The sequence below is a fragment of the Triticum dicoccoides genome, chromosome 2A, assembly GCF_002162155.2.
Source record: "Triticum dicoccoides isolate Atlit2015 ecotype Zavitan chromosome 2A, WEW_v2.0, whole genome shotgun sequence".
Lineage (NCBI taxonomy): Eukaryota > Viridiplantae > Streptophyta > Magnoliopsida > Poales > Poaceae > Triticum > Triticum dicoccoides.
Window position 1 is genome coordinate 503,260,612 of NC_041382.1, and position 13,069 is coordinate 503,273,680.

Genomic DNA, 13,069 nt, shown 5'->3' on the forward strand with positions numbered 1-13,069 from the left:
TACACAGATGCAAAATTTCGGCAACACTAACAGTTCATTGCCGAAAGATCCTAAAAGCATTGGGGGCAAACTACACTAGAGCGGGCTGAAATTGAGAGGGGAGTTAAAGCTTTGCGCGATAGGATGCAAGTACTTCGCCAAGAGAGAATTGATAGGGAATTAGCTCAAAGAAAAGAAGCCTTGCCAATTGATATAACCGGTCAAAAGAATGATGATTCGGAAACTAAAAGTGCTTCGATTGAAAAAGCCAAATCAAGTTATATATATTCTGAATCCATCAATTCCAAAGAGGCAAACATTATTGAGAAAGGGCATGGAAAGTATAGCAAGACAGCCATACTTGATTTTTCTGAAGTTAATGGAACCTACTTCCTGCCCTATGAGTTTCGCGCCATAGAAATTGATGAGCTTCAAGAATAAGAACAAGTAGCCGAAGAAAGTTTGGTGGACGAAGATCTTGAAACTAATGATGCACCAAATCAAGAAAAAGATGATGACAAGGCATTGGGGAGCTATCCGAAGGTGGAGCAAGATATTCTTCAAGTCACACCACCATCATGCTCTCCCAAAATATTTGAAGAGGTATGTCTAGCAATTAATTTACCTGTTTTCAGATTTGGCCATGACTTAGTTGTTGATGCATATATTAGAAAAATCTTCATAAGAAATATTGAGAGACCATTGAAGGAGGGTAATTTATTTGTTAGCAATCAGATTGTCACAAAGCATATTGGTCAACGTATTGCACCATTCAGAAAGACCGATAGTGAAAAATAATTGCAGCCAAGGCTTTCCCGTTGCTTTATCTAAAGCTCATATCTAATTGGGTAGCTTTGCTTATTTCTTACTTGGCTTACACTTGGTCTCAACTGAGACATCTATGTTCTAAATATCTTCATTTCAGAAATTTAAAGCCAAGGTTAAATTCTATTGAGAAAACCGATGCTAATATAATATCTTATCCAAAGACATCGGAGATAGAGTGTAAAACACAATGCATAGCAGAATGGGGAGATTCTAAATCTGAACCATTCGTTTGCTTATCTCCAAAGCCGTTCACATAGCAAGATCGGCTAAAAAACAAGAAGTATACCTTCAATTCCAGCATGTGTGAACAAATATTTGATTTGTTGTTGAGAAATAATTATATTAGAATTCTTGATCACCATATTGAGCCATTTGTCCAGGGACGAATGTATTGTAAGTTGCGTGATTCGTCCAAGCATAATTTTTAGGATTGCAACATGTTCCGTCAAATAGTTAAATCGGCCATTGATAAAGGATGATTAAGATTTGTTGAGACACCAACAGATGATGAGTCTATTCCAATTGGTCCTGATGGCAAAAGGTTTTTGCATCGGCTGCTTCAAGCCGATCCATTTAAAGAGAAGGTAAAAACTACAGGTGATGGGATCGAGCTTTCAAGTAATCAAGTTGTTGAAGAGCATAGTGAACATAATTTTGAGGGCGATAATTCTATCGAAGCTACAATGGAGACGCCAAGGACTGGGGGGCAGCAAGCAAATCCAATGATCGACGAAAGCAAATCAAAAGAAAACAAAGGCTGAAATAAGCGCAAGTGTAAGAGATCAAAAATCACCTTTGCTGAACTATTGGATAAATATCAAAAGAAGAGTGAAGAGAAGAATGCTTACCGGCCCAATCCTGGAAAGAAACTAGGATCACCCCAAGGCGCAAATATGAGGATTGGTATCAGCAAAGTGAGAATTGTAATGCAACATATTCATATCCTTATTTTAGGCCGCCAATGCCAATGCCGTGGATGCCTCCCTATGCTCATATAGATCCATATCCATCATGGGACATGTATGATACAAGGGCACATTCTCCATCTTATTTTAGACCATCTCACCAATATTATGCAGCTCCGAGAAGATCAACATTTGAACAATCACATGTTAAAGACCGCTTCAATCATAAGGAATCGGTCCAGAGCTCAAGGAAGAAGAAAGAGGTGGTCAAGCAAGTTTACCGTGTTAAAAGAGATGGTTGTAAGAGTGCAACTTCAGATTTGATGTCAAATGAAAAAGAGCCAATTAATGTGTTGACATTGGCTACTAAAGACAATGAGACAAAGCAACCAATTATTAAGAGTCGAAGTGCCAAATCTGAAGAAAAGAAGTTGAGAGTGCACAAGGCCAAAAAGGAATTGCCATTGGTCAAAACAGAATCACAGCCGAGATGCCCACTCGGCTTATCCTATTGGCAAAAGAGGGAATTACAAAAACTTAGTGCACAATAACTTGAAGAAAGGAACATGGCATGGGTTCCCAAAGGAAGTGCTCAAAATAAGAATTATGTGAAAGCATCCATTACACGATGTGCGGCAAAGATGAAGAAGGAAAAGAGTGAAAACTATGAAGGACCAAGCCGAAGGTTTCGACATCTTCGGTCCACACATTATCCATATTCTTCAACTATGCCGTTGATGCCTATGCCATGGAATTCGTCATCAGGTATGATTGGTTACCCTCAATGGGCTTATTATAACCCATGGATGCAATATAATTGCTTACATCATGAAAGGGTATTGCCAAGTCACTATACATTTGATTAGCTACAAGTTTGTTGCTGATCCAAAGGACCGAAATACTTGATTTGTCATTTAATTTGTTTATTTCGGCTATATGTGCTTTGAATGAAGTTTACATGGTAATGGCTGATATTTATCTATCGTCCTAAGATTATGTCAACGCATGGCCGGTGTAGTATTCTAACATCGTCCTTAGTTCGATTGAAGAGCGAGACAAGGTACGTGCTCATGGAAATTTATATGTATGCCTATATTATGATTGAATGGAGTTGAGACATCATGACCGATGTCATTGAATATATGCTACATAGACCAATTCATAGCTGCAGAATTGGCTAGTGGGCTTATACTTTGTTTGGATATGATTTGGCTTATGCATCTTTGAGATCTATAAGAGGCCAAATCATAGCTGATTTTTCGACTGAACATCGGATTAATGTCATGCATAATATTAATATTAGCCTTGTCTCTCTAGTACTATGGAGATTATGTTTTGATGGTTCAATTCATAGCAATGACCAAAGTGTTGGTGTTGTTTATATATCTCTTTATGGTACTATTTTGAAGCCTCATGCCGCTTAGAATATTTTTATGCACGATTAATCAAGGCCGAATATGCATTGTTCTTCGGATTGACTCTTCGAATCAAGGCCGTCATGGTGTATTGCATATCTATCAATAGCCGATGCTTATTCTTGCCAACATATGTAAGGCCGAATTGGAGCTCACTACCTCGGCCACTAATGAAACTTTTATGCAGACAAAGTAAGGATTCGAGAAAGTTCATTGTTGATTATCTGCAAGATCCTAGCAGAAGGGTGGGCAATATGGTTGATGGATGATCTTGACATGCATACCTATGGAACTTTATAGTCGGATTAATGAAATTGGGAAAGTCACCCAAGCTTGCATCAAAATATTCACACAAGCAATGGCCGATATGAACTTATCGTCCTAAGCATATGCAAAATGGCCGATGTAGTGTTGACATCGTCCTTAAAGCAAGCTATGTTCAACTTATTTTTCGGCACACAAGCTTTGCCGAAAAATAGTGGGACATGTGTTGACACTAGATTTTGGCACGGTCAAGAACTTATTGAAGATGAACTCAAATGGAGAAGTGATCTACATGAAAGAGCTCTGTATTATTGGTATGAACATCTTTGAAGTTTGGGTCATCGCCGTCCGATTTCATCTCGAAGGCCGAAACTATGCTCAAAGTACTAAGATATTATATTCAGAGTATAGTTTGGCAGATTAAGCCACCAAGACGACCTCAAATGGAAAAATGATCTACACGGGTTGTCTTCGTCTTGTCGAAATGTTTGATTTTTATATAAAAATCGTCCAAATCTGAGTTTGTATGCAAAAGTTAGAGCAATCGAAATGCAGCTCTGTCACGAGGCGAGATGTGGCGCGCCTCACCACACACATGTGTGATGGGTAGCGCGAGGGAATAGCCTGTTTTGGGCGATCGATTTGACCCTCAAGATGATCTCTGATCAAAAAACCTTCAACATGAAAGTTGTTCGTCTCGTCGAAACGGTCAAGATTGCTTTTGGGATCGTTTTCATCCGAGATCATTTACCACCACAAAAAAGACCCGCAAGGTACAGCCAATTTAAACCGAACAGTTTTGGAAAGTTCGGATAAAACCAATCCGAATTTGACTAGGGTTTTGGACATGAATCCAAGCCTTTTACTTGCACAGGAAGTTCAGACGCCTCTTATATATCTAAGGGGTGATGGCTGATTGAACAACACACAATCGATCAATTCATCTACCAGTTTTTATCTTTTATCTTTTCTCCTTAACCCTAGTTCTTCTTCCTCGTTCTTCGTCTGTTCTTCTTCTTTGCAGGGCGGCGAACCTCGAGGCCCTAGGGGCGATCAGGTCGACCTAGGGCAGCCCATAGCCGCCGCGCGTCCAGACGGGGTCCCTCCCGGACGTGCGGGGTTTTGGGTCTTCAAAAGCGCCCACAGGATTGCCTGCGTACCGCGCTTTAGGCCGGGTCTCTTTCGACGTGAGCTGCGGTGCATCACCCTCGGCGTAGGAGGTACACGGTGATGCGTTCGTGTGCGAACAATCATGCAGTGCGAGAAATCAACGGAGGAGATCGAGTCTTGTGGGGAAAAGTGCGCAAACGTCTGCAGAGTGTACAAACTAATCATGATTAGTCGTGTCCCGGGTTATGGAGATCTTGAGTATTTGGTATTTGAATTATTGGTTGATCTCAACATTTACTTAATAAGTTTGTTGGGTTAATAATATTCTTTTGGGATTGAGTTGGGGGTACCTTCTCATTAATGAAATAAATTTGGTAGTTAAATAAAATATATTCCTTTTGTTGTAGGGAAAATTGGCTTTATGCAAAATGTTAAACCTAGAGCCTCCACCAGCCATATATGTATGTAGTGATAGCTGTTATTTGTTCAATGCTCTATAGTGTTATCTTGCCAGCATATTCCATGTGCTAACCTACACGGCTGCAATGTATCATGTTGCAGAATTTTTAGACAAAGAGTAAGGTGCGATAGGTCGTTGTCGTGCACTCAGTATTGTCGTGGAGTTGATGGACTCATTTATCTTTGATGCTTCCGCAGTTATCTTATTTAGATGGCCTTCAACCATATTATTGTAATAAGTTCTCCTTATGAGACACTCGATGTAATAAGTGTGTGATCAAACTCTGCTATAATTCCTCGAGTACTGTGTGTGAGCAATACCGATCCAGGGATGACACTTAAGCACAGAGACTTCGGTCCATTGGGATCGGCTCGCTACAATTTTCCTCCCTCAGATCCTCATTCTCGAACTCGAGTTTCAATATCTTTTTGCATAATGCCGCCTTGCTGTCCTGCGAAAAACGTGGTGGGATAGATTGGACCTGAGGGAGGCTTGACTTCTTGAACTCCACATGCAGATCGTTGGGTTGAGGTAGTCGATCGTCCCCCTCATCAGAGATTGTCTCATCATTCCCCTTTGGATCATAGTATTCTTCCTCCTCCATGGTCCAACCATAATGTTCCACATACCAATATGCTTTTGGTTTTGTGATATAATCTGCTATTTGGCTCTCTCCCTCTGAATCTTGGGACGACATCTTGCTCCAAATCTGTTGTAGAAACAACTCAAAACGAAAACAGATGATTTTGTCATAGTACGGTGGTCAAAACCTTTGGGAGATTATATAATGAAATTTTACTGGCTGAAAGGAGTATCATGCAAGAAAACGGAGTCCGGAGGGCAACCGAGTTGGCCATAAGGACGGGGGGCACGCCCAGGGGGGTAGGGCGTGCCCTCCACCCTTGTGGACGCCTCGTGTCTCTTTCGGACTACTTTTAATTTTGCTAATTTTTTAAATATTCCAAAACGGAGAAAAATTATCATGGGAATCATTTTGGAGTCGGTTTACTTACCGTACCACATACCTATTCCTTTTCAGAGTCTGAAACATTCTGGAAAGTATCCCTTATGTACTCCTCCGGTGTTACGATATTAATTATATTGGTCTCAACAATTATGGGAGTACCTGATATATAATGTTTCATTCTTTGACCGTTTACCACCTTCGGATTTGTGCCTTCGGCGTTGTTGGTCTTTATGGCGCCGAAACAATAAACCTCCTAGATAATGTAGGGACCTTCCCATTTAGAAAGAAGCTTTCCTGCAAAAAATCTTAAACGAGAGTTGTATAGAAAAACATGATCACCTACATTAAACCCATGCTTCTGTTCCTTTTACCATGCCATCTTTTAACTTTTTATTTAAACAACTTGGCATTCTCATAGGCTTGGGTTCTCCATTCATCAAGTGAGCTAATGTCAAATAACCTCTTCTCACCGGCAAGTTTGAAATGATAGTTGAGCTCTTTAATAGCCCAATATGCCTTACGTTCTAGTTCAAGAGGTAATAAGTGACATGCTTTTCCATAAACCATCTTATATGGAGACATACCCATAGGATTCTTATAAGTAGTTCTATAAGCCCATAATGCATCATCAAGTTTCTTAGACCACTAAACTAAGGATGATATGGACATGCAATTCGATGGTTGACATCATACTTAGCAACCATTTTACGGAAAGAACCGTGAATAAAATGTGAACCACCATCAGTCATTAAATATCTAGGGACTCCAAACCTCGGAAAAATAACTTCTTTAAGCATCTTAATATAAATGTTATGATTAGCACTACTAGTTGGAATAGCTTCGACCCATTTAGTAACGTAATCAACAACAACAAAAATATGTGTATACCCATTAGAGGAAGGAAAAGGTCCCATATAATTAAAGCCCCAAACATCAAATGGTTCAATAACAAGTGAATAGTTCATTGGAATTTCCTGACGTCTACTAATATTACCAATTCTCTGGCATTCATCACAAGATAAGACAAACTTACGAGCATCTTTAAAGAGAGTGGGACAATAGAACCCGGATTGCAATACCTTATGTGCAGTTCTGTCTCCAGCGTGGTCTCCTCCGTAAGATTCGGAGTGGCACTTTCATAGGATCTGCTCCTATTCATGCTTATGTACACAATGTCTAATAACACCATCTACTCCTTCTTTATAAATGTGTGGGTCATCCCAGAAGTACTGTCTTAAATCATAGAAAAACTTTTTCTTTTGCTGGTATGTGAAACTAGGTGGTATAAATTTAGCAACAATGTAATTAGCATAAGCAACATACGATGGACTACTACGAGAAGCATTTATGACATTTAGTTGTTCGTCAGGAAAGCTATCATCAATAGGCAGTGGGTCATCAAGAATATTTTCTAGCCTAGACAAGTTGTCTGCAACGGGGTTCTGAGCTCCCTTTTTATCAATAATATGCAAATCAAATTCTTGTAGCAATTGAACCAATCTAATAAGTCTAGGTTTGACATCTTTCTTTTCCATAAGATATTTAATAGCAGCATGATCAGTGTGAACAGTTACTTTGGAATCAACAATATAAGGTCTGAATTTATCACATGCAAATAAAACTGCTAAAAATTCTTTTTCAGTGGTAGCATAATTTCTCTGGGCACTGTCTACAGTAAAACAAGCATACTGAATAACATTTAATTTCTTATCAACTCTTTGTCCTAGAACAACACTAACAGCATAATCACTAGAATCACACATAATTTCAAAGGGTAAATTCCAATCAGGTGGCTGAACAATAGGAGCAGAAATCAAGGCTTTTCTTTAGTATTTAAAATGCTTCTACACAATCATCATCAAAAACAAAAGGAACATCTTTTTGCAAGACATTAGTGAGAGGCCTAGAAATTTTAGAGAAGTTTTTAATAAACCTCCTATAGAAACCAGCATGACCAAGGAAACTTCTTATACCTTTGATATCTTTAGGACGCGACATCTTTTCAATAGCATCTACTTTAGCTTTACCAATTTCAATACCTCTTGCGGAAACTTTATGCCCCAATGCAATACCTTCATTAACCATAAAGTGGCACTTCTCCCAATTCAAGACAAGATTAGTTTCTTCACATCTCTGCAAAACTCGATCAAGGTTGCTTAAGCAATCATCAAAAGAAGTTCCGTAAACGAAGAAATCATCCATGAAAACCTCAACAATCTTTTCACAAAAATCAGAGAATATAGAAGTCATACATCTTTGAAAGGTAGCAGGTGCATTGCATAAACCAAAAGGCATATGACTATAAGCAAAGGTACCGAAAGGGCAAGTAAAAGTAGTTTTCTCTTGATCCTCTTTCCACACAGGTATTTGAGAGAAACCAGAATAGCCATCTAGAAAGAAAAATGAGTATGTTTGGATAGTCTTTCTAGCATTTGATCAATACAAGGTAGAGGGTAATGATATTTTCTAGTAGCTTTATTTAATTTGCGAAAATCAATTACCATTCTATAACCTGTAACAATTCTTTGAGGAATCAATTCTTTCTTATCATTAGGAACAACAGTAATACCTCCCATCTTGGGGACACAATGAACAGGAATTACCCACTGACTATCAGCAATAGGATAAATTATACCTGCCTCCAGGAGCTTTAGTATTTCATTTCTTACCACTTCTTTCATCTTAGGATTTAACTGTCGTTGATGATCAACAACTGGTTTAGCATCTTTCTCCAATTTAATTTTGTGCTGACATGGAGTGGGACTGACGCCCTTAAGATCATCAAGAGTATATCCAATAGCGGCACGATGCTTCTTCAGAGTTTTCAATAATTTCTTTTCTTCACGCTCAAAAAGGTTAGCACTAATAATAATAGGACATATCTTCTTTTCATCAAGATAAGCATATTTCAGAGTATCAGGTAATTGTTTATGCTCAAACACGGGATCACCCTTGGGCGGAGGAGGATCCCCAAGGATTTCAATAGGAAAATTGTGTTTCAAAATAGGTCATTGATTAAAGAATACTTCATCTATTTCCCTTCTATCATTAATAAACATATCATTTTCATGGTCTAGAAAATATTGTTCTAAAGAATCAGCAGGAGGAACGGCAACAGAAGCAAGACCAATAATTTCATCCTTACTAGGAAATTCTTTATCATGCGGTTGTCTACGAAATTTAGAGAAATTAAATCATGAGACATGTCCCCCAAACCAATAGTAACAATATCTTTCTCGCAGTCTATCTTAGCATTAATGGTATTCAAGAAAGGTCTACCAAATATAATGGGACAAAAATTATCTTCTGGGGAACCAAGAACAAGAAAATCAGTAGGATATTTTATCTTCCCACACAAGACTTTAACATCTCTAACAATCCCAATTGGTGATATAATATCTCTATTAGCAAGCTTAATACTAACAACAATATCTTCTATCTCAGCAGGTGCAATATCATTCATAATTTCTTTATATAAGGTATTGCACTCACACTAGGACCCACATCACATATGCCATGATAACAATGTTCTCCTATTTTAACAGAAACAATAGGCATGCCAACTACATGTCTATGTTTATCTTTAGTATCAGGTTTAGCAATCCTAGCAGCTTCATCACAGAAATAAATAACATGCCCATCAATATTATCAACCAAGAGATCTTTAACCGTAGCAATACTAGGTTCAACTTTAATTTGCTCAGAGGGTTTAGGTGTTCTAGTATAACTTTTACGAACCAAAGTTGAAGCTTTAGCATGATCCTTTATTCTAACAGGGAAAGGTGGTTTCTTAATATAAGCAATAGGAACAATAGGATTAACATTACAAGTAATAGTTTCTATTTCAACTTTAATAGGTTCTACTACTTTAAATTCAATGGGAGGTTGATATTTAAACCACTTCTCCTTAGGGAGAACAACATGAGTAGCAAAATATTCACACAAAGAAACTACTATCTCAGAGTCAAGTCCATATTTAGTGCTAAAATCACGAAAAGCATCGGTATCTATAAAAGCACACTAAATCCCATTTGCTCTAGTCAAGTCTGAAGAAGGATATTTAGTATGATTATGTTAAATCTTTTATGGATACCGATGGAATTTCATAATACATATTTTCAGTAGGTGCAGTAGGTTGAGGAGCAACTCTTTGGTCTTCCGGTCGAGGTGAAGATACCCCGAAGAAGCCCCTTGAAGGATTATTTACCATAGTAACAAGTGACAATAAATTTAAGAATACTATATAAATGTTTCCTTACAAAGTTCCACTTACCAAAGGCGCTACACTCCTCGGCAACGGTGCCAGAAAAGAGTATTGATGACCCACAGGTATAGGGGATCTATCATAGTCCTTTCGATAAGTAAGAGTGACGAACCCAACGAGGAGCAAAAGGAAATGGTAAGCGGTTTTCAGCAAGGTATTCTCTGCAAGCACTGAAATTATCGATAACAAATAGTTTTGTGATAAGATAAATTGTAACAGGTAACAAGTAAATGAAGTAACTAAGGTGCAACAAGGTGGCCCAATCCTTTTTGTAGCAAAGGACAAGCCTGGATGAACTCTTATATAAGGCAGAGCGCTCCAGAGGACACATGGGAATTTGTCAAGTTAGTTTTCATCATGCTCATACGATTCGCATTCGTTACTTTGACAATTGATATGTCTCCATCGTATCTATAATTTTTGATTGTTTCATGCCAATATTTGATACGTCTCCGTCGTATCTATAATTTTTTTATTGTTCCATGCCAACATTATACAACTTTCATATACTTTTGACAACTTTTTATACTATTTTTGGGACTAACATATTGATCCAGTGCCTAGTGCCAGTTCCTGTTTGTTGCATGTTTTTTGTTTCATAGAAAATCCATATCAAATGGAGTCCAAACGGGATAAAAACTGACAGGATTTTTTTGTAATATATGCGATTTTTAGGAAGAAGAATCAACGCGAGACGATGCCTGAGGGGGCCACGAGGCAGGGGGTGCGCCCTAGGGGGTCAGGCGCGCCCTGGGCCCTCGTGGACACCCTGTAAGGCGATTAGTGCCCTTCTTTTGCCGCAAGAAAGCTAATATCCGGATTTAAATCGTGTCCAAATTTCAGCCCAATCGGAGTTACGGATCTCCGGGAATATAAGAAATGGTGAAGGGCAGAATCAAGAACGCAGAAACAGAAGAGAGACAAAAGGACAGATCCTATCTCGGAGGGGCTCTCGCCCCTCCCATGCCATGGAGGCCATGGACCAGAGGGGAAACACTTCTCCCATCTAGGGAGAAGGTCAATGAAGAAGAAGATGGGGGGCTCTCTCCCCCTCTCTTCCGGTGGCGCCGGAACGCCACCGGGGCCATCATCATCACCACAATCTACACCAACAACTTCACCGCCATCATCACCAACTCTTCCCCCCTCTATGCAGTGGTGTAACCCCTCTTTTACCCGCTGTAATCTCTACTTAAACATGGTGCTCAATGCTATATATTATTTCCCAATGATGTATGGCTATCCTATGATGTTTGAGTAGATCCGTTTTGTCCTATGGGTTAATTGATGGTCGTGATTGGTTTGAGTTGCATATTTTATTATTGGTGCTGTCCTATGGTGCTCTCCATGTCGCGCAAGCGTGAGGGATCCCCGCTGTAGGGTTTGCAATATGTTCATGATTTGCTTATGGTGGGTGACGTGAGTGATAGAAACACAGACCCGAGTAAGTAGGTTGTTTGCGTATGGGAATAAAGAGGACTTGATGCCTTATAATGCTATGGTTGGGTTTTACCTTAATGATCTTTAGTAGTTGCGGATGCTTGCTAGAGTTCCAATCATAAGTGCATATGATCCAAGAAGATAAAGTATGTTAGCTTATGCATGTCCCTCAAATAAAATTGCAACAATGATTAGCGGTCTAGTTATTGATTGCCTAGGGACAAATAAATTTCTTGTGTGACAACAAGCTCTCTACTAAAACTAACTTAGTTGTGTCCCCATCTAAACAGACCCTAATTTTTATTTATGCGCTCTTTATTATCTTGCAAACCTATCCAACAACACCTACAAAATACTTCTAGTTTCATACTTGTTCTAGGTAAAGTGAACGTTACGCGTGTGTAGAGTTGTATCGGTGGTCGATAGAACTTGAGGGAATATTTGTTCTACCTTTAGCTCCTCGTTGGGTTCGACACTCTTACTTATCAAAAGAGGCTACAATTTATCCCCTATACTTGTGTGTTATCAATATTATACAACTTTTATACACTTTTGGCAACTTTTTCTATGATTTATTGGACTAACCTATTGATCCAGTGCCTAGTGCCAACTCCTGTTTTCTGCATGTTTTTTGTATCGCAGAATATCCATATGAAACGAAGTGCAAATACAATAAATTTTTACGGAGAATTATTTTGGAATATATGTGACTTTTTGGGAGTTGGAATCATCGCAAACGGAGGCCCACACAGCCCACAAGACACCAGGGCGCGCCAGAGGCCCCTGGCGCGTGGTGGTGGGTTCTGCCCTCCTCGAACGTCGGTTGGAGATCTACTTAGGGTGAAAGGAAGCTTATAGCCGGAAAAAAATTGTGTTAAAATCTCAACGTAGTCGGAGTTACGGATCTCCCGGAATATAAGAAACGGTTTCGGCCAGATTTGGGGAAGGCAGAGATAGAAGAGAACAGAGAGGGAGATCCAATATTGGAGGGGCTCTCGCCCCTCCACCGCCATGGAGACCAAGGACCAGAGGGGGAACTCTCCTCTCATCTAGGGGGAGTCCAAGGAAGAATAAAAAGGAGGGGGTCTCCCCCCCTCGCTTCCGGTGGCGCGGGAGCGCCGCTGGGGTAACGATCGGAATGGCGACCTACATCAACAATCTTGCTACAGTCAACACCAACTTTCTCCCCCTCTACGTAGCGGTGTAACACCTCTTCTCCCTGCTCTAATCTCTACTTAAATATGGTTCTCAACTCCATATATTATTTCCTAATGGTCTATGGTTATCCTGTGATGTTTGAGTAGATCTGTTTTGTCCTGTGGGTTAATCATAATTTTGGTTGGTATGATTGCATATTTTATTTATGGTGTTGTCCTACGGTGCCCTCTGTTCTCGCGCAAACGTGAGGGCCCCCCGCTGTAGGGTTTTGCAATATGT